Genomic DNA, 19,838 nt, shown 5'->3' on the forward strand with positions numbered 1-19,838 from the left:
CCGGCAGATGATATATAAGTTAAATAAAACAGCTGATGGTTCAAATGCATTTTTTTAAAAAAAAATATATAAATCCCTTGCACGTAATTTGGTTTTTTACTACGTGCACTACTTAAATACGTTTTAATTCATGTGAGAAGAACCCCTTAAGGTACATAGTACCTTATAACACAATAGACATTCCTGTCTCCATCACCTGGTTTATGAAATGTGTGAACCTTCATACGTCCCGTCTATAGAATTTATTTAATCTAGCTTACCATTATCTAGCCCCAAGCATCTCAAATTTGTTCCCATGTACGACGGTGTGCCGAAAACTAACAGCTCCGAAATTAAAAAAGGCATTAAGAGTTTTAAACAACCGTCATTAAAATTCTACATCTTTATTCTTCATATCTGCATATTTATTTCTCAACATAGTCACCCTGGAGACGGACACATTTCTCGCAACGAGAGACCAGTTTGCTGATACCGTCACTGTAGAACGTTTGACTTTGTTGACGGAGCCACAACCTCACCTCTGCTTGCTTCGCTTCATTGTTATGGAAAGGAAGTCCTCGAAGGTTTAAGTTCTGTAGACAGATGAAAATTGGATGGGGCCAAGTCGGGAGTGTATGGAGGGTGATCGATGACAGCGAACCCAACCCAACCCAACGCGTCCGATTGCTGCAGATGTCGCAGCGCTCGTGTGTGGCCCAGCATTGTCATGCTGAAGAGTGTGCGCCATGTGTCTACGAACTCTTCGAATTCGAAACTCGATTACAACACTCTGTTTCTCATGCACCAACATAGCTACGTAATACATCAACATGTTATACGTTACAATTCGGAGCCCTCTAGCGACAGAAGGCTGCAAATCTGTAAACATGAAGAAAAAAGGTGTAGGGTGCTAATAACGTTTGTTTTATTTAAAATGCTGTAAGAGTTTTCACTTGAAAAATTCGGAAGGGTTACTTTTCAGCAAGAGACCGTATTATAGACAAATCGAGAGCCACGCTGATAGCTGAGTAGAAAGAACAAAAATGGTCATGGAGGAATATTAATAAACTAAGTCGCAGTTCGTATCGAAAAATTATAGAACCAATACCAAAACTGTCGTCAACACGTAGCAATAAATCTTGCAAGAGGAATATGTTGATTAGTATTTCATTTGCGTTTTCATTCCACGCTGTCATTCCATACTGCTATTATACATTAAAAGAAATATTCAAGAAAACTCACTCTTGGTAGGCAGCCTCTGACACCTTCTTTCGTTGAGGTTGTTGTCAGCTTCTCGTTAATCGCCTGAAACGAAATAACAGTAGTTCATGATTTTTCCATTCTGTATGACTTCTTATGCACAGAGATTAGTAGTGAAAATTATAAATTAATGTGTAGGGTATTGATACCTAGTTGCTGTACTATGCAGTTGGCTATTAATTTGCAACACCAGGAAGGCTACTACATAATAAAATATTACTTATTGTGCATAGGCAGTACAGCAGTATACAGGGTGGATCGCTAATTATTGCCACCTAGAATAACTCCGAAAGTATGATAGGAGCTGAAGAGTTTGTGGGACAAAAGTTGCATGGGACCACTGGGGCCATAATATGTCGTTGGCTTTTTGTTGCTAGGTGGGGTCGCTTCAGAGATATGAAGGTCAACGTTGTTTTTTCTAATGGGATGCTATAGTTTGGTACTTATTTTCTGATAGCGGCTATCGAGACGAATTCAATGATGTGTTACAGTAAGATCTTTGAAGGTCAACGAAGGTCACAAAGGTGGCATGAACGTCCATTTACAGAAGGTGTTCGCAGTGATGACCAATGGTATCAGTGCTGAATTCTTCTTATCATGGATTGTGTGGTATTCCTTATCACTTTGGCACTTATCGAAGCACACAACGGTTTTGCCGAAATGAAGATTCTGGAGGCGAACAAAAAATACCGCACCGCAGCACTAAATGAACTGTCGCGCTGTACCAGGTACTTCTGAAGAGGACTGAGAATAGCTGAGACAAGCCGATTTTATCCGCCACGCGGCCCACACACCCAGCATGCGTAAAGTTTGGCACTCCGTCTATGTGGATACTTGCTACAAACCAACGCATTCCAAGACGTGACTGTGCGACCCTGTATTACTGAATCAATATTGCGTCTGTACTCTTAGACGCTAGAGGCGCATTTTAACCCACCGATTCTGCTGGGGATCTCACCTATCGTGAGCACAAATATCGCGCTGTCACAGGCCACCATCTAGATGGCCACTATCCGGTTGCTATCAAATTCTGCGCCGTGTTAGTACGCATTTCTTCATCTTACACGAGACGTAATACAATTTTCTGACAGACAAACGAAATTCGTATCGAATTTATGAATGAGATCAGCTGCATGGCGTTTATTTTAAAGCAGATTGCAGACAGCTTTACTTCTAGCTAGAATTTTTTTGGAATGGTAAACATTTGCGCATCCAAGCATGGTTCAAATGGCTCTGAGCACTATGGGACTTACCATCTTAGGTCATCAGTCCCCTAGAACTTACAAGGGAACCTCCCCATCGCACTCCCCTCAGACTTAGTTATAAGTTGGCACAGTGGATAGGCCTTGAAAAAACTGACACAGATCAATGGAGAAAACAGGAAGAAGTTGTGTGGAACTATGAAAAAAATAAGCAAAATATACAAACTGAGTGGCCCACGCGCAAGATAGGCAACATCAAGGAGAAGATAAGCTTAGGAGCGCCGCGGGCCCGTGGTTAGCGTGAGCAGCTGCGGGACGAGAGGTCCTTGGTTCGACTCTTCCCTCGAGTGAAAATTTTAATTTTACACACGGAAAAATTTGAAAACGTTAAAAACAAATGTTTTGACAGAGCACAGGGGAAAATTGTGCGACTGTGAAACTGTTGCATTCATTTGTTGCAGTTTATGTCACAAACTCTTATGTTTTCATCACTTTTAGGGGAGTGATTATCACATCCACAAGAAAACCTAAATCGGGCAATGTAGAAGAATCTTTTCACTCATTCGCCAAGTGTAAAATTAGGTGGGTCGACAACATATTCCTGTCATGTCACGCACATGCCGTCAGCAGTGTCGTATAGGATATATCAGACGTGTTTTCCTGTGGAGGAATCGGTTCACCTATGACTTTGCGGGCAAATGTTTTCGGTTCCCGTTCAAGAGGCACGTCCTTTCGTCTACTAATCGCACGGTTTTGCGGTGCGGTCGCAAAACACAGACACTAAACTTATTACAGTGAACAGAGACGTCAATGACCGCACGGACAAATGATAATTTTGCGGAAATAAAGAAAGTAAACTTTTCGCTGGATGGAAGACTTGAACCAAGGACTTCTCGTCCCGCAGGTGCTCACGCTAACCACGGGACCACAGCACTCGTAAGCTTGAATTATCCTTGACGTTGCTTATCTTGCCCATGGACTACTCAGTTTGTATATTTTGCTTATTTTTTTCATAGTTCCACACAACTTCTTCCTGTTTTCTCGATTGATCTGTGTTCGCCGAAGTGGCCGTGCGGTTAAAGGCGCTGCAGCCTGGAACCGCAAGACCGCTACGGTCGCAGGTTCGAGTCCTGCCTCGGGCATGGATGTTTGTGATGTCCTTAGGTTAGTTAGGTTTACCTAGTTCTAAGTTCTAGGGGACTAATGACCTCAGCAGTTGAGTCCCATAGTGCTCAGAGCCATTTTTTTGATCTGTGTTCAGTTTTTCAAGGCCTATCCACTGTGCCAACTTATAACTAAATCTGAGGGGGGTGCGATGGGGAGGTTCCCCTGTTAGAACTACTTAAACCTAACTAACCTAAGGACATCACACATATCCATGCCCGATGCTGGATTCGAACCTGCGACCGTAGCAGTCACGCGGTTCCAGACTGAAGCGCCTAGAACCGCACGGGCACCACGTCCGTCGCATCCGAACATGAAGTACACTTCATGTGAGTTTAAATTCTGTTACACGCCACATACATGGTGTTTCAGTTTTAGTGTGCATCAGTGTACTCTACTTAACGTATTTTAGCAAGTTTTTATGAGGCCGCTTTATTGTCAGTTCGTTAGGTACTTATTTTGCAATCCTGCCTCGGGCATGGATGTGTGTGATGTCCTTAGGTTAGTTAGGTTTAAGTAGTTCTAAGTTCTAGGGGACTTATGACCACAGCAGTTGAGTCCCATAGTGCTCAGAGCCATTTGAACCATTTTTTTGACCACAGCAGTTGAGTCCCATAGTGCTCAGAGCCATTTGAACCATTTGAACTTATTTTGCTATTGATTTTCCCGAGGATCTAGCGACTACAGACCCATATAGGTCAGAACTGGATTACAATGCAATATAACTCGCTTCGCCTCTGGTGTGTGGCGGAGGGTACTTTATTTTTCTGTCTCTTACTTTGTTCGATGTAATTTCGCAACTGATTTCGAACTGACTTCCTGATGAGCCAGCACCTCACAACTGAATGACAAAGCAACATTTACTCGATTTTTTGTCTGGTGTGGCACTAAGGGGCTCTAAGGAGCACTGTCACTTCGCCCCCCCCCCCCCCTTTTCCTGTCCCAGTCGCACATTGGTCTGTGGTTAAAACGATTGCTGGTAAGCCTTGCAGCGAGATCAAATCTCTCTCACTTTTACTTTCACGGTCTTTTCGTGGGACATACGTAGCAGTAATCTAAAAACTGGTTGAATCAGAAAAACACAAACTCTAATAAACCTAAACATTACCATATGTCTCTGCTGTAATCTTCCAAAATGTTCAAATTGATTGAAAAATTTCACTCACACCAGACTGGAAAGCAGAAAATATGTATAAAAAAACTCCTTAGTGTAACACGTTTTTGAAACGGACTAAAAAGCATCAAATAACTTCTCCTAGTCCCATACAGCTACCTAACGTCATACAGGTAGTCCTGAAAACTTGTGATTGCGAGTTTTTAATGGCAATGATAATAGTTGTAAAATTTAAAACTTAAAGCTTGGGACAGATGCAGTAGATAATTGGTGATGAGTTGCTAACAGTTTCGTTGCACTGAATTGATATGAACCATTGGGTAATCTTCCTCAATAAGAGATACTCTTTGCAACTATTTATTGAATTAAGCCTCTTTATTCGTTTTAAATTTTATAAATATGGTTATACCTATTAAAAATTAACAAGTACAAAGTTTCGGGATTATCGCAATGGGGATAGCAATCCGTAAGCTGCTAGGAAAAAGTGTTCTAGACATTTTAGACCGTTTATAAAATCGTGTTTTATTAAAAGGGATTTTTACTTAGATAATTTTTTAGAGATCCTTTCTCTAGGAAAGCCGGTAGTATGTTGGTAAGAAATTGTGTTTATATTCAACCCATTACGGTTTCTTCATTGAAATAAGCACCAGTCACTTACGCTACAGTAACTGTGAACACTATTCTGCATGTGATGTTCAACCTGCCACCACAATTCGTGCCTTCCATGTTCAATCTGCCAACATCGGTCTGGTAGAGCAGCACAACATGACAGCACGAACTCCCGCAGAGGACAGTAATCCGTTTCATACTCGATACAAATTGATACTAATTTTTAAATACTGTAATTACTCTGAAATTAATAATAGGAGCTTAAAAATAGATGATAATAATAACGGCGTGCGACGAGGGCCTCCCGTCGGGTAGAGCACTCGCCTGGTGCAAGTCTTTCGATTTGACGCCACTTCGGCGACTTGCGCGTCGATGGGGATGAAATGATGATGATTAGGACAACACAACACCCAGTCCCTGAGCGGAGAAAATCTCCGACCAAACCGGGAATCGAACCCGGGCCCTTAAGATTGACAGTCTGTCGCACTGACCACTCAACTACCGGGGGCGGACAAAATAGATGATGACGGTGTCCCGTAGTCCAAGTAGCGTAGGGGACGATGCGGGAGACCCGCACCGCCGACTAGGCAAGGTCCTAGCGGAGGTGGTTTCCCATTACCTTCCTCCGACCGTAATGGGGATGAATGATGATGATGACGACGACACAACAGAACCCAGTTATCTCGAGGCAAGGAAAATCCCCTACCCCGGCGGGAATCGAAAGCTGGACCTCGTACGCGAGTAACGAGAACGGTACCGCAAGACCACGAGTCGCGGACTCTTAAAAATGGGTATGCCATTAAATTCTTCTTTTTTAGAACTACGAGAGTAGTATCAGAAGTTACCATAGCTCCAGTTGAATAAGTAGAGTTGGTACAAATATTAATAAATTAATATTAATGATGTAATAAATTAATACAGGTATGAAAAGAGGCTATACGTCTTCAGTGAGCACTTTCTTACAGTTCATCTGGACGAAAACAGGATTACGATATCTTAAACGGTTCCGGAAATTTTTCAGATTAACTGCTTAGGGGGGGTCACCCTGCGTAGCAAGGTCGGCCAGGGCGTGCAAATCTGCATACGTGAATGATGTGATGCACGAGTGCAGTGCGAGCCTTGGCATGTCTCAGCACATTGTGCTCATGTGGGAGCGATCTAGGTTGTTGTAAAACAATAAACTGGTAGCCAAGATCGCAGGAATTCTTTTTATTCCATGATTACCGGTTCCGGCGAAACTAAAGGCGCCATTCTCGGATCTAGAGAGGACTGAAATTGCTATAAAAGTGGGCTTGAATTCCAGTTATATAACGTGTATATATATAAATTAAGTTACATACCTTAGGACACATACAGGTTACAAAATACACATTTTTGTAATTCCGCATTTCTCAAGAAATTTGCATTTGCTTTTCGATATGTCATATATCTGATCAGACAGATGTGCAATTGTGTAGGTCTGCAGCTTTCATAAGTTTTGTATGTGTTTACGTGATACAATAATCTCTAGAATTATGTACAAGCCCTGATGACGTTGACCGAGCGAGGTGGCGCAGTGGTTAGACACTGGACTCGCATTCGGGAGGACGACGGTTCAATCCCGCGTCCGGCCATCCTGATTTAGGTTTTCCGTGATTTCCCTAAATCGCTCCAGGCAAATGCCGGGATGGTTCCTTTGAAAGGGTACGGCCGACTTCCTTCCCCGTCCTTCCCAAATCCAATGGGACCGATGACCTCCCTGTCTGGTCTTCTTCCCCAAAACAACCCAACCCAACCCTGATGACGTTGTGTTACCACACACGCAGAGCTTGCTATGACGCGAGTTGTGACAATCATTGGCGCCTTTCTGCTGGCGCCATCTCGCGACGCGGCCTGTAGTGTAGGAACAGAGTCGGGGTTGCGGTAGTACCTAGCTTGCGCTTCTCGTATGTGATGGATACACTTAACATTTACAATGTAATCTCTCTTAGACGCCTATGTGCTGCTTACGACAATTTTGTAGGGCCTGCGTGTTTTAAAAATGGTTCAAATGGCTCTGAGCACTATGGGACTCAACATCTGTGGTCATAAGTCCCCTAGAACTGAGAACTACTTAAACCTAACTAACCTAAGGACATCACACACATCCATGCCCGAGGCAGGATTCGAACCTGCGACCGTAGCAGTCCCGCGGTTCCTGACTGAGCGCCTAGAACCGCTAGACCACCGCGGCCGAATGCGTGTTATAGGGAACTATTAATATCACCATTGTTGGCCTTGATGTTGTAACCTATATGTATGCTAAGGTATGTAACTAAATTTATATGTATACATGTTATATAAGTGTAATCCAAGCCCACTTTTACAGCATTTTCAGTCCTCCCTAGATCCGATGACGGCGGTTTTAGTTTCACCTAAACCGGTAATAATGGAATAAAGAGAATTCCTGCGATCTTGGCTACCAGTTAATTGTTTTACAACTGCTCTGTACGTCTCGCCTTTGCTCGATCCGTCTTGGAAGCTCTAGCCACAGGGCGACATTTCATTTAACAGTGCGGTGCGGCGTTTTTGATCGGCACGCCGTTCTTCGTTTTGGCAGAATCCTGGGACAGTGCTGTTTATTCTTTGCTATCAGTTCAGGATATAAAAGAAGACGCTGTTTTCACTAAAAGATGCAGTCTAGTGATAATTCGTCACAAGCCTTTTATAATGAATGTAAACGACAGAAGGATGAGAATTGTCAATATCTACTATGCAGTCACATAATCGACGAATGCTGAATATTTGTGGCGGAATGACATTACAAAACCGTGAAGGAAGACTTTAAAGATTTGGCGGTCGGTGAAAGAGCAAAAATTTACAACTATTGACATACGATTAGTACAGGATTCATTGTTCTGTGCATCAAGAAGTTTTTTATGCCAAATTTGCAATCATAGAGCATGTGATGGAATTGATGGTTTTACGGCGTAAGGTCAAGTGCCGGCACTCCAGTCGGGAACGATAGAGAAGAGAAGGCTGTGATAAGACGTCCGCCAATCGCACGCTGACCGGAACTCCTTCCAGGACGACAACGCGACAGCAGTGGCCCCCATGTGAAGAGGACATAAGCGCCGCGACCGACTGGTTGCTGGCCAGTTCAAGACTAGTGACTCGTATAACAGCGACTTAGAACTGCTTATACTGAAGAAACTTATTTTGTATGTCGCCCTCTGCTTGCGACACATCTCTGAATTCGCAAAGTATTGTCACTTTTCATTTCATAATAAAACTCATTAATACGATTTGTTTGAATTGTTTGTCTATCGAACGGGTACGTAGGATTCCTAGACACCACACATTCAACGATGAGCGTAGGGACATAAAAGATGGAACCTATAGATAATTTTGTGAAGTTGCAACCATTGTTACACTATCAGTTGCAACAGTTTTTCATGGAACTGGCACGAAGAGTATAGAAATTTTATAATTACTGTAGAGTTCGTTGGTTAAATCATAGGGCATGCTTGGAACTACCTCTCGAATTAAAACGCGCTATTGTTGAATTTCTGAAAAAAATAAAAGCAGAAACAGTAATTAGAACATGTAGAATGGATTATAGACTTCATAGTTTAAGGGATACATTTAGAAAGAAAATCGTATTGTGGAAGGGACTTATTCTGACAAAAAACACAGTTTATTTCTCTAGGCTCATTAGCGTTAAAGAAAACGAGAATTTTAAAGACTTCATTGAAAGAATTGCTTTCTGAGGACACGGTCAGAGTTACTTGTTTTTGAGCTGTTTTCTAGGCCATTTGCCACTTCAGCTGAAGGCGCTCCTCTGTATGTGCAAATGGAACCGATCGATCTATAATGTCGCCGGCCGTAGTGGCCGTGCGGTTCTGGGCGCTACAGTCTGGAGCCGAGCGACCGCTACGGTCGCAGGTTCCAATCCTGCCTCGGGCACGGATGTTAGTTAGGTTTAAGTAGTTCTAAGTTCTAGGCGACTGATGACCTCAGACGTTAAGTCGCATAGTGCTCAGAGCCATTTTTGAATATATAATGTCAGCCACATTTAAAAGACAAACTATTTCTTGCTAAAACCGTTCAGAAGTTCTCCGTTGATTTCCTTAGGAAGAGTTTTCGTACCTCCACAATGAGGGTGCAAACATGATATAATATTTTGATCAACGTATATGCATGAAAGCCATTTTTTATTACTTAACTAAACAAGTCACGATTATTTGACCTGTTCGACAGAATTTGTGACATTATCTACATCTGTTCACATGTGGCAGATCGTACCAGGTAAAAAGTTTATTATGTCTTCAGAGTTTCAAAAGTAATCGAATGATACTGAAAATTTGTTTCGGTTCTGATCTCTATTGTTGAGAAGTGTGGAATGTCAAACCAATCGGAGTGCGAGCTAATCAGTGTTCGTTTGCGACAGTATTTCCATCTAAATGTTGCATGTTCATAGTTTCCGCTTGTTACTCCCCCCCCTCCCGCCCCCCCCCCTCCATCCTCCCTCTCAGACGGTGTGATGTGGTAGTATGGGAAGTGTGCAGCCAGGTGGGAGAGTTCCTCGTGCATACGAGAACACTCCACACTTGCTAATTTGTTGGCCACACCTGCTGCACTGTAATGTTTGAGAAAGAGACCTGTGCCTGTGGCACCATGCGAATGCCATTCACCGATTGGTACGATGGACGACAACATACTTCCAGAATATGCGTGTGACGACCTCAGTGGCAATTGTTCATAGTTTTCTGCTGTGCATCTGGCACCTTACCTGCATTTGCGGGTCCATGAAGTTTTTAATCCCGTAGTTCCTTGAAACTAAAAAGCTCGCAAGACACATTCTACACGGGAAACAGCCTTAATGCTTGTCTACGTTACTGAACATTCACCATTACTAACGGGTGGTTATTTTAACGAGCACCCTTCTCCATAATGAGTGTGAAAAAATGCCTGTCTCGCCAGCGACTGGCTGCATATGTAGCCGCACCTTACAAAGTCTTGCCCCGTATGTGGGCTCGCTAATGATGTACGAGGGCAGTTCAATAAGTAATGCAACACATTTTTTTCTCGGCCAATTTTGGTTGAAAAAACCAGAAATTTCTTGTGGAATATTTTCAAACATTCCCGCTTCGTCTCGTATAGTTTCATTGACTTCCGACAGGTGGCAGCGCTGTACGGAGCTGTTAAAATGGCGTCTGTAACGGATGTGCGTTGCAAACAACGGGCAGTGATCGAGTTTCTGTTGGCGGAAAACCAGGGCATCTCAGATATTCATAGGCGCTTGCAGAATGTCTACGGTGATCAGGCAGTGGACAAAAGCACGGTGAGTCGTTGGGCAAAAGCGTGTGTCATCATCGCCGCAAGGTCAAGCAACACTGTCTGATCTCCCGCGTGCGGGCCGGCCGTGCACAGCTGTGACTCCTGCAATGGCGGAGCATGCGAACACACTCGTTCGAGATGATCGACGGATCACCATCAAACAACTCAGTGCTCAACTTGACATCTCTGTTGGTAGTGCTGCCACAATTGTTCACCAGTTGGGATATTCAAAGGTTTGTTCCCGCTGGGTCCCTCGTTGTCTAACCGAACACCATAAAGAGCAAAGGAGAACCATCTGTGCGGAATTGCTTGCTCGTCATGTGGCTGAGGGTGACAATTTCTTGTCAAAGATTGTTACAGGCGATGAAACATGGGTTCATCACTTCGAACCTGAAACAAAACGGCAATCAATGGAGTGGCGCCACACCCACTCCCCTACCAAGAAAAAGTTTAAAGCCATACCCTCAGCCAGTAAAGTCATGGTTACAGTCTTCTGGGACGCTGAAGGGGTTATTCTGTTCGATGTCCTTCCCCATGGTCAAACGATCAACTCTGAAGTGTATTGTGCTACTCTTCAGAAATTGAAGAAACGACTTCAGCGTTTTCGTAGGCACAAAAATCTGAACGAACTTCTCCTTCTTCATGACAACGCAAGACCTCACACAAGTCTTCGCACACGAGAGGAGCTCACAAAACTTCAGTGGACTGTTCTTCCTCATGCACCCTACAGCCCCGAACTCGCACCGTCGGATTTCCATATGTTTGGCCCAATGAAGGACGCAATACGTGGGACGCACTATGCGGATGATGAAGAAGTTATTGATGCAGTACGACGTTGGCTCCGACATCGATCAGTGGAATGGTACCGTGCAGGCATACAGGCCCTCATTTCAAGGTGGCGTAAGGCCGTAGCATTGAATGGAGATTACGTTGAAAAATAGTGTTGTGTAGCTAAAAGATTGGGGAATAACCTGGTGTATTTCAATGCTGAATGACACAACCCCTGTTTCAGAAAAAAAAAATGTGTTGCATTACTTATTGAACTGCCCTCGTACTATTACACGCTCGTTACTGCACATTTGCTTCACTTTGCGGGGCTCAGCAGCTCGGAAGTTGTTGATGAGGGAGACGTTCCAGCAAACCACGCATTCTTGCATAGTTACCAAAAACACGGAACTGCTTCTTACCCATGCAAAACTGCTCTTTACCTAGTATGTTTTTCGTGAGTTAAAAATTTGCTACTCGAGATTCAGAAGTGCATTTACACGCGGGCTACGTAGGGTCCCACCTAGGATCCCACAGCACAAAATCTGAAAAGATGTCCTTGTTTTAATATGGCAATTTGGACCACTTTATAGTCGTAGAAGTTCTAGAGTAATTCCTTTGCACAGGTTTATGTGAACGAATTGTTCATGGATGGTTGATAGCAACCTTGCGTCGTCCATATTGGACTATGGTTAGCAAATTGCGACAGTTTATGACAGTCGAAGATTATTTAAAATAATTGCCTGTGTCAGCCATTATTTTTTTCTCTCACGGCACTTTCTTCTTCTGATCCATCAGTGGCTTACAATAAATTTTTGTTTATCGTATGTAGCCATCTGTCCGTTTTGAATTTAATTTAGCTACAAATAATTTATAATCAGCACATGTTAGTATTCCACTAAGATCACAAATTTTAGACAATATTGAAGCTATTGACGGTATATTCTAGCAGAAAAGACCCTGAGGTACGTCAGAAGAATACATTTTCATCTTCAAATGGCACACAAACACGGAACAGCAGCATAGACAGTCCAGAGATTTTTACAGATGAAAGTCAAAGAGCATTCATTACTAGCTTTCATTGTGAATCAAAGATACAAATTCATAGGGAATTAACTCTCTGCAAGCTTATCGCCAAGAATGTCATAATCCTAAAAAGTGTTTCAGTTTGATAATATGGGAGTTTCTTGGTTTAGGCCACTCGAAAATAAAAAAACTTCATCTAGAATGCCACTTTGTCAGCTTTGTTAGTGAGTGTGTTCAGCCCAGGATTGCAGATGTGAATAAAAATGTCAACTTCTTCACAGAGATTCAGTTGTTGGCCTTTGTTTATTTTGAGAATTTATTTACATTAGATTATTATCTGTGTTGTCAAAAGTATGTCCTGTCTGTTACCGTAAATAGCTATGGCAGATTCATTGGGGATATTCTACCTAAATTCATTTATACGTTCTTTAAATCAGATGTTCGTTTTAATTTAGCCCTGAGTACGTTTCAGTGGTGACTAGGTTCGTTGACGAGAACCTCTTATGTTCACCTGGCTAAAAGATCGACGCCGTACTTTTACAATAACATTTGAAGACCATGGCTCTGATATTGTTTAGTTCGTATCACACAATACGCAACACTAATAATAACCGATCAAATATAAACTCTCCAACCGTCAAAAAAATACGACATTGATACGAGCAGGACTGACGGTTAGGTACAAACTCAGTTATCAATGTAGACAGTTCATCCAATCCGGAAACAGAAGATAACGACGATTTTTGGCTCTTATTTTCTACTTTCATTCCCATCAAAAGGACCTGTAATTCTTAATCACTTTCACTGAGAATAGAATGTCATCAGCGAATATTAACACGATATCCTTTCACCGTGCATTTTAATTCCCCTCTTGAACATTTGTCTTATTTCCATCACTGCTTCTTCGACGTAGAGACTGAACTTAGAACCTAACGTTATTTTGCTGCCTATGTTGCAGAATTCCTTAACTTCATCAACTTAGCGATGACCAGTCATGTTAAATTTTTTATTGTTCTCATTTCTGCTATTTATCCCTCTTTTCGTCTTCCTTAGATACACACTCAATCCATATTCCCAGTCCATATCTGAACTTAGAAAGTAACGTTATTATACCGCCAAAGGAACACAGACCTTAGTAAATCAGTAATATTTCAATTGGATACGTCTACTCGTTCCTTATGAAAAGGGGTCGTAAGAGATGGGTGGATACACAGACAGCCTGATAACAAACGACAATTTTTTTCGTGCTTATGGTTCTTCGTTTCTAGTATGACAATGTAAAATGGTGCAAATGTTCGAAAATATGAAATTCTGAGAAAAATAGGGGTATGCTCTTTGGAGAGACGGGTAATATACAATATGTATAAGAGCCAAGAGGGAATAATAAGAGCAGACCACAAAGAACGAAATGCTATGAATAAATAGGGTGTAAGACACGGATATAGTCTTTCGCCCCTCTTGCTCAATCTGAACATCGAAGAAGCAATGATGGAAAGAAAAGAAAGATTCAGGAGTGAAACTGAAATTCAAGGTGAAGGATTAAAAATGATAAGATTCGCTGATGACATTGCTATCCTGCGTGAAAGTAAAGAAGAATTACATGATCTGCTGAATGGAATGAACAGTCTAATGAGTACAGAATATGGGCTGAGACTGAATCGAAGAAAGACGAATGTAATGAGAAGTAGCTGAAATGAGAACAGCGAGAAACCTAACATGAGGACTGATGTGCTGTTTGAGGCTTTCCCGGCGCTGCATCTGCTTGATAGGTTCCTGGGAACTACGCCGGATAATATTGTAGAAACCGCAGAATATTTCAGCGAGACAACTGCCCGCCATCTTCAGGTGCTACTGTCGCGTCGCTTTTTTTTTTTTTCCTTTATTGTATTTCAATTCCCCATCGGGGCGGGCTGGCAGCAGCATAGGCGCTGCTCTTCAGCTGAAAGACATAGAACAAAACAATAGAAGACATTTAAAAACAGCAAAGGAGAGAATAAGGTGAACAGAGATATAAAAAAGGGGAACATCATGGAAGGCAACAAAAAAAAAAAAACGGGGTGACTGTAAAACGGAGAGAAAAAACTGTTTAAAAGTAGCACACATAAAAAGCCACACACTGCGACGGTTAAAAGAACACAAGGCACAGTAAGACTGGAGCATAAAGGTAGCGATGGACGGCATAGCACATAACGTAACACTGGCGGCGAACCTCAAGGCAGGACACAATTAAAACACACCTCTTGACGCACACGAGAAACAGCACTAAACAACACTGATGTGGCACACTGATGAAGAGCAACACAGAGGATCTGCCAGGCGCTAGGAGATGAGGGAGACCTGGAGAAGGGAGGGAGGGGAAGAGATGGGGGAGGTGAGCGGGGGGCGCGCGGAAGAGGGCCAGGTAGGGAGGGATGTGGGAAGGAGAGAGAGGCAAGTATGGGGTGCAGGGTCTCAGGGGAGTGGGGACAGAGGAAAATCCGCTCTGGGAGAAGGAGGAAAGAGGAAAAGGGGGCCCTGGGGAGGGAGGGGGAACAAGGTCAGGCTATAGTTGGAAGGAAGGGTAGATGTCACGGCGAAGTTCGTCATCTGGGAGTACTGTCGCGTCGCTGACAAGCTCGCCAATTTATATGTTGGCTTTCTAGAACAGCGCAGGCGCCAGCGGGGCGTAACATCATCGAAGGCCAATCGTAGACAGCGTCGAATACCAGAGCCCTCTGCTGGAGAAACGGGTCGTGGTCTGCGGAAGCGCGCCGCGGCGCGGGAAATGCGGCCGGGAGCGACGGACCCCGTTCGCGCGCGCGAGGCGTTGGCGCGCGATGTAAGCATCTGCGCTAAGGCTACCCATCTGCGTTGACTCGGTGCGGTTGCTAATCTGTGGCTGAGGATTCCTTAGTGCCGCCAAGGCTGGCTCCCAGGCTTTGCTCAGGTGAAACCCCGTGTCTCTGTTTATTAGGTCACTACTTTTACGTATTTCGACCGCCTCTTTGATGATGGAATCTCAGTATGTGGAAGCATACGAGAGGATCTTGGTTTCTTCATAATTCATGCCGTGTCCCGTGTCAAGGCAGTGTTGAGCAACCGCACATTTCTCTGGCTGACCCAACTTCGTGTGACGTTTATGTTCGTCGCATCTGTCTTTGACCGTACGACACGTCTGGCCAATATAAGACTTCCCACATTGGCACGGGATTTTATATATTCCTGGTCTCCTCAGGCCGAGGTTGTCTTTAACAGAGCCCAGCATTGATTGCACTCGTGCTGGAGGCCGGAAAACAGATTTAATCCGGTATTTCTTGAAAATTCTGCCTGTCTTAAAAACACGCCACCGACATACGGTAGAAAAACCAACCCCGTGGTGTTCTCTGCTTCTTCAGGCTGTTCTTGAGGATTGGAGCGTGCTGGTCGATATGCGTTCCGGATCTGCTTCTCGGAGTATCCGTTTTGGGCAAACACAGTATTGATGGTCACGAAGTAGATGAAGTTAAGAAATTCTACTACCTAAGCAGCAAAATAATCAATGACGGATGGAGCAAGGAGGACACCAAAAGCTGTTTAGCACCGGCAAAAAGGGCATTCCTGGCCAAGATAAATCTAGTACAATCAAACATAGGCCTTGATTTGAGGAAGAAATTTCTGAGACTGTACGTCTGGAGCGCAGCACTGTGTGGTAGTGAAACATGGACTGCGGGAAAATCAGAAGAGAATCGAAGCATTTTAGATGTGGTGCTACAGACGAATGTTGAAAATTAGAAGGACTGATAACGTAAGGAACGAAGAGGTTCTGCGCAGGATCGGAGATGAAAAGGATAGGTGGAAAACATTAACAAGGAGAAGGGACAGGGTGATAGGACACCTTAAGACATCGGGGCATGACTTCCATGGTACTTGAGGAAGCTGTAGAGGGCAAGATTGTACAGGAAGACACAGATTGGAATACATCCAGCAAATAACTGAGGACGTGGGATGCAAGTGCTACTCTGAGCTGAGGAGGTTGGCACAGGAGAGGAATTCGTGGTGGGCCGCATCAAACAAGACTGATGACTCAAAAAAAAGTATGAAACCATGTTTCTTGGCAAATTTCATGATTCCAGATCAACGCTAGGCGCCCTATAGGTTTTTATGATTGAGTTTGCGAATATCAAAATATGTGATATAAATAAGCATATCTTTTGATTGCTTTCAGTCAGAAACTAATGTTTATTTGATCGCTAAAGGCCAATAGTCCTTAGTTCGTCACACCAATTACAACTTAAAGCATCTGCAAGATCCAGAGAAAAGAGGTCTTAACAGACGGACGGACACACAGATAGTCTGACAACAACTGACAAAAAGTACTTTTTTCGTGTGCTATAATTCCAAATTACCAATGTTAGATTCTTTCCTTTGGTTGTACTGTCAAAACTGCTTCTTAGCAAATGTCATGATTATAGGTCAACGGGAGGTATCATACTGATTTGGATGATTAATTTGCAAATACCAAAATACGTGACATAAATGGCTGTATTTTTTACTGTATTAGGAGCTTCACGTTTTTACGTCTCTAAGGGATCATAGTCTTTAATCCGTCAAATATTTTATAAGACAAAGAGTTTTTAACAGTAAGACAGACAGATAAACAGACAGACGGAAAACATAGTAATCCTGTAATGATTACGTTTTCACAGATTCGGGGAAGGTACACTAAATACAAGCAAAGTTACATCATGCAAAGAATAATGCTAATGAACAGCAAGCTGCTTGAACATGAAGCATGGAGAAAGTGTGATGGGTTGTGGTGGTTGCAGTGAATAGTAGCCGCTTTCGCTACAAGTTTGTTGGCATTGGCCGAATGAGTGTCCTGTCTTCCGTGTGAGCATCACTCCAAAACTTCCTTGGCAGCTGTCAACTCCAGAGTAATTTTAAACATGCTATAGTGACTAGGTGTAGAAGAGACTTACTTAATCGCAGGCGGCAAGACGACAACACAATTATAACTTGGTAGCGTTCCAGGAGCGTCAGTAGCTTGGACGGCGGCCGACATAGCAGAACTAATCAGATCGATAGCTTGCCGCGGTGTTGAAGGTGGGCCGGAGGAGCAGGCCGGCTCTTGTAACCGCGGGTAATCCATCATCCGGAATGGCATCTGGCGGTCGCCGAGCCTACACGCCCGCCTAATAGGCTGCCAAACCAAGGCTAAAGCGGAATCCGGATTAGCCCCCGGAAATTTGCTCTCCTTTCTACGGGATAAAATGTGATTTTTTTTTTTTTTTCCTGACACTTAACGTCACGTTCATCAGACTTCGCAGAGGTTCCTCATGTACAACATTCTTGAATGAAGTACAGTTTTTTTCTCGTTTACTTTACAAACATGTTCCCGCTACGTATCATCTGTGGCAAAATTGTTTTCACAACTTCCGTATGCAATGAGTTGACAAAAGCCATCGGGTACTTCGTAGTATCGTGTCCGACCTCCTTCTGCCCAGTGTAGGGCAACAACTTGACGTGGCGTAGACTCAACAAGCTGTTGGAAGTCACCCGCAGATATAGTGAGCCATGCTGCCACTACAGACGTCTATAATCGCGAAAGTATTACCGGTGCAGAATTTTGTCTTTGTCCACTGACTGGCCACTCATGTTGATCTGGGTGACCAAATCATTCGCTCGGATTCTCCAGAATAATCCTGAGACTACTCGCGAACAATGTGGCCCGCTGATATGGTGCACTTTCATCCACGAAAATTCTAAGGTACGTGCATGGCTACAAATGACTTCAGCGTATGAGGTGAGGAAAACTCCGCTTACAACTGGTAAACTTGTTGTTTATTAAGACTCGACCGGTTTCGCGGCTTACACATGCTTCATCAGGTGAATCTACGTGGTAAAGCCGCGAAATCGGTCATATATTAATCAACAATAATTTTACCAGTTGTAAGTGCAGTTTTCCGAAGATGACGCCTTTCAACAGCAGCGGTTGCCATCATCCACGAAAATTCTAAGGTCCATGCATGGCTACATATGACTTCAGCGTATGAGGTGAGGAAAACTCCGCTTACAACTGGTAAACTTGTTGTTTATTAAGACTTGATCGGTTTCGCGGCTTACACATGCTTCATCAGGTGAATCTACGTGGTAAATCCGCGAAATCGGTCATATATTAATGAACAATAATTTTACCAGTTGTAAGTGCAGTTTTCCGAAGATGACGCCTTTCAACAGCAGCGGTTGCCATCATCCACGAAAATTCTAAGGTCCGTGCATGGCTACAAATGACTTCAGCGTATGAGGTGAGGAAAACTCCGCTTACAACTGGTAAACTTGTTGTTTATTAAGACTCGACCGGTTTCGCGGCTTACACATGCTTCATCAGGTGAATCTACGTGGTAAAGCCGCGAAATCGGTCATATATTAATGAACAATAATTTTACCAGTTGTAAGTGCAGTTTTCCGAAGATGACGCCTTTCAACAGCAGCGGTTGCCATCATCCACGAAAATTCTAAGGTCCATGCATGGCTACATATGACTTCAGCGTATGAGGTGAGGAAAACTCCGCTTACAACTGGTAAACTTGTTGTTTATTAAGACTTGATCGGTTTCGCGGCTTACACATGCTTCATCAGGTGAATCTACGTGGTAAAGCCGCGAAATCGGTCATATATTAATCAACAATAATTTTACCAGTTGTAAGTGCAGTTTTCCGAAGATGACGCCTTTCAACAGCAGCGGTTGCCATCATCCACGAAAATTCTAAGGTCCGTGCATGGCTACAAATGACTTCAGCGTATGAGGTGAGGAAAACTCCGCTTACAACTGGTAAACTTGTGTTTATTAAGACTTGACCGGTTTCGCGGCTTACACATGCTTCATCAGGTGAATCTACGTGGTAAAGCCGCGAAATCGGTCATATATTAATTAACAATAATTTTACCAGTTGTAAGTGCAGTTTTCCGAAGATGACGCCTTTCAACAGCAGCGGTTGTCATAATCCACGAAAATTCTAAGGTCCGTGCATGACTACAAATGACTTCAGCGTATGAGGTGAGGAAAACTCCGCTTACAACTGGTAAACTTGTTGTTTATTAAGACTCGACCGGTTTCGCGGCTTACATATGCTTCATCGGGTGAATCTACGTGGTAAAGCCGCGAAATCGGTCATATATTAATCAACAATAATTTTACCAGTTGTAAGTGCAGTTTTCCGAAGATGACGCCTTTCAACAGCAGCGGTTGCCATCATCCACGAAAATTCTAAGGTACGTGCATGGCTACAAATGACTTCAGCGTATGAGGTGAGGAAAACTCCGCTTACAACTGGTAAACTTGTTGTTTATTAAGACTCGACCGGTTTCGCGGCTTACATATGCTTCATCAGGTGAATCTACGTGGTAAAGCCGCGAAATCGGTCGTATATTAATGAACAATAATTTTACCAGTTGTGAGTGCA

The 19,838-nt window shown here is 43.3% G+C and overlaps 1 long non-coding RNA gene across 1 annotated transcript in view; it reads right to left on the minus strand.

Annotated features, from left to right (window-relative positions):
• Positions 1-19,838, minus strand: part of LOC126234786 (uncharacterized) — a 514,880-nt gene that overhangs the window by 330,332 nt on the left and 164,710 nt on the right. The window contains exon 2 of the long non-coding RNA XR_007544773.1: positions 1,222-1,284. This is a non-coding gene — a long non-coding RNA (uncharacterized LOC126234786). The remainder of the gene's footprint in view (positions 1-1,221; positions 1,285-19,838) is intronic.

Source organism: Schistocerca nitens, chromosome 2 (genome assembly GCF_023898315.1).
Source record: "Schistocerca nitens isolate TAMUIC-IGC-003100 chromosome 2, iqSchNite1.1, whole genome shotgun sequence".
Taxonomy (NCBI): Eukaryota; Metazoa; Arthropoda; class Insecta; order Orthoptera; family Acrididae; genus Schistocerca; species Schistocerca nitens.